Source organism: Rhinolophus sinicus, chromosome 14 (assembly GCF_057876585.1).
Source record: "Rhinolophus sinicus isolate RSI-liver-muscle chromosome 14, RSI-T2T, whole genome shotgun sequence".
In the NCBI taxonomy this organism is placed as follows: Eukaryota; Metazoa; Chordata; class Mammalia; order Chiroptera; family Rhinolophidae; genus Rhinolophus; species Rhinolophus sinicus.
The window spans coordinates 110,295,738-110,299,231 of record NC_142514.1 but is presented as its reverse complement, the minus strand read 5'-3'; the positions used below and the strand labels follow the sequence as shown (position 1 = coordinate 110,299,231).

Sequence of the window (3,494 nt, the reverse complement as noted above, 5' to 3'; positions counted from 1 at the left end):
TACAGGTGATGTATTATAAATTGTACACCTGAAACTTATATAATGTTATTAACCAATGTTACCCCAATAAATTTAATTAAAATTTTTGAAATGCTTTAAAAATATCATGTAAATATATAATATTCAAAATCTAAATTTTGTTTGGTAGAAATGGTTAAAAGATAACACTCAAAAAACAGCTGAGGTGCCAAGTTGAAAACAGTGGAAACTGACTGCTAGTACATGAAATTTCAGTAAGGGATTTAGTTAAGGAATAGGGGGGAGGAATGATTGATCTAATGCACAAGTCAACATTGTTAGAGTCAACTCACCATCTATGCTAACAATAATGTACAGCAGCAAAGATAATCCAAAAATTTTTTATATTTGCTTTTGTATTATAACCTATTATTATTTGCAATAGATTTATCTTCCCAACTATATTTAAGATATGTTTGCTTTTTTTGGTATTCATTACCTGATGGATGGGAGAAGATACCCAGTAACACCCTCAAGGGCACAGGGAAGCCAAGGAGATAAATTTTTTCTGGAGAAATTCTACAAAATAAATTGTGTCTGTAAATGAGTAGGAGGTGAGGCCTGGAACACTGAGAGCATGGAGTGAGGCCAGTCACAGTACTTGGTCACTCTGCAGTCCACCAACCACCATAATGGTGGCCAGGGTAAGCAGGGCTGCAAACACGTATACTCAATGCAATCACTCTCCTTTCCCTCAGGCATGTACCTCACCCTTTTAGAGTTATTGTGGTTAGAGCATTGTGGATAACAGACCTCTTTCACGGCAGCACACAGCAGTCCACGGAAGCTCATGCCGACCTCCGGCTGCTCACAGCAGCCAGCTCCAGGGAGAGCCGTTGTTCACAATCTTAGCTGTAGAGAGCGGCTTACTGGCCCATGTGGAAATGAAACCAGTGTCCTCGGCATTAGAAGCACGGCGCTCCAACCACCTGAGCCACTGGGCCGTCCCCAGACATGTTTTAGATGCTTTTTACTGGAAGCCCTACAACTACCCTAAATATTGAATATACTGTAGAACACATCTGTGGCCAATGGTGGCAGAGTCTACGCAGAATTCTGCTTCATGGTGTTCTGGGAAAAAACCTTTCAATGTATTGGCTATACTAGTTAGTATGGCTGTATTGCTCATTGTGCTTTTGGATATGTTGGTGATGCTGTCATGTGTTCTGGACCATCAAGATCCTACAACTCAAAATTTAGATATTGTCTTTCCAGAAAATCTTAGTTGACATTTTTATGGCATCCAAAGAGGTGACATTGTCATTGCAAAAAGCAAGCCCAAGTGATCCAAAATCAATTATTTTTAAAAGAATAATTGGTTTAGAAGGAGACAAAATCCTTACCAATAGTCCATCAGATTTCTTTAAAAGCCAGACTTACGTACCAACAGGTCATGTTCAGTTAGAAAGTAATAATCTACAGAATTCTACAGATTGGGATCTATTGCATATGGACTAATAAGAGGATGTATCTTCTTTGAGATTTGGCCTCTGAGTGATTTTGGATTTCTACATGACAGCCCTAATGGCCGCAGATTTTCAGATGATTAGCAAGCATTTATTCTTTTGACTTGATTACTGTCTCCTGTTCAAGTGAATTTAGTATTGCAACTGATCACATACTACCAATAAAATAATTACTGTTCAATAAAAAAGGAGCACCCCCATATTTGAGGGACAAGTCCAGAGAAAGTGAATATGAATTAATTGAAAAACAAATAAGCTAAGCCACATGCTGAGAGTGACCCAAAGAAAAACTTTCCAGAGTAATTTTTCTGATTCTTACAAGGGAGATGAGCTGCAATTTATGAAAAATTCTCTGTAATCCTTTAAATTCTAGGGAAGGTGACAATTGAACAACTAGTTTCAAATTCTCCTCCCAGAAGCAGACAAAATCATAAAAGTGAAATACTGGAAACATTTCCTAGGTGCTGAAAGTAAAGCATGGTGTCAACAAACGGAAGATTACCTGATCTATAAAGTAAAGGGGAAACAGGATCAAAAGATCTCACCAAGAACCAACTCAGGTTTCCCACCTTGGAAGTGGTGCTTTCAGTGTTGCAGGAAGTAAGTGAAGCAGCCTTCCTGATTAACATGTGACCCCAGTTCCCTTACCTATTCAAGCTGCTGAACAGTCAAACTGCTAATATTATCCATCAACATCCAACACTTCAGGTTCCCTATGAGAAAATAAAGTTTTTAAAACAGACTGCAGTTAGACTTCTTCTCTGCAACATTTAAATGCCAAAAGAAAAGGGAATCCCATTATTTTTTAAGGGAAATAGCCATGACTCATGAGTTCTATAAATCAGTAAAGTGTCCTTTTTATACGGAGATATGAAAATATGCAAATCTTCAGTAAGTATACAAACCATATACTTTACTTAGAAAGATGACTTGACAGCCTCTTCAATAAATGGTGCTGGGGGAAGGCAAAGTCACGTACAAAAGAATGAAACTGGACTGCTATCTGTCACCATGTACCAAAATTAAATCAAAACGGATCAAAGATCTAAACATAACACCTGAAACAATAAACTGCATAGAAGAAAACATAGGCACTAAATTTATGGACCTTGGGTTCAAAGAGCACTTTACGAATTTGACCTCAAAGGCAAGGGAAGTAAAAGCTAAAATAAATGAATGGGAATATATCACACTAAAAAGCTTCTGCCCAGCAAAAGAAACCATCGACAAAATAAAGGGCAACCAACCAAATGGGAGAAGATATTTCCAAACAATGCCTCTGATAAGGGGCTAATATCCAAATATCCAAATATATATAAGGAACTCATACAACTCAACAACAGAAACACAAACAATCCAATTAAAAAATGGGCAGAGGACCTGAATAGACATTTCTCCAAACAGGACATACAGATAGCCTATAGACATATGAAAAAATGCTCAACATCACATTAACCATCACAGAAATGCATATAAAAACCACAATGAGATATCACCTCACCCCAGTCAGAATGGCTATCATCAACAAGACAAATGTAACAAGTGTTGGAGAGGCTGTGGAGAAAAATTAACCCTCATACACTGTTGGTGGGAATGCAGACTGGTGCAGCCCCTATGGAAGGCAGTGTGGAGGTTCCTCAAAAAATTAAGAATAGAATTACCATAATACTCAGCAACTCTCCTGAGTGTCTACCCAAAAAATCTAAAAACATTTATCCGTAAAGATATATGTGCTCCAATGTTCATTGCAGCTTTATTTACAGTGGCCAAGACATGGAAACAACCAAAGTGTCCTTCAATAGATGATTGGATAAAAAAGATGTGGTATATATACACGATGGAATACTATCCTGCCATAAGAAAAAAATGAAAGTGCCATTTGTGACAACATGGATGGATATTGAGATTATTATACTAAGCAAAATAAGTCAGACAGAAAACGCTGAGAACCATATGATTTCACTGATATGTGGGATATAAAACTGAAAGGAACAAAGAAACAAGACAAAC

General features: G+C 37.5%; 1 pseudogene; it reads left to right on the top strand.

Moving 5' to 3' along the window:
* Nucleotides 1-981: 981 nt before the first annotated feature.
* Nucleotides 982-1,568, top strand: LOC109436580 (mitochondrial inner membrane protease subunit 1 pseudogene; annotated as a pseudogene).
* The last annotated feature ends 1,926 nt before the right edge of the window (nucleotides 1,569-3,494 follow it).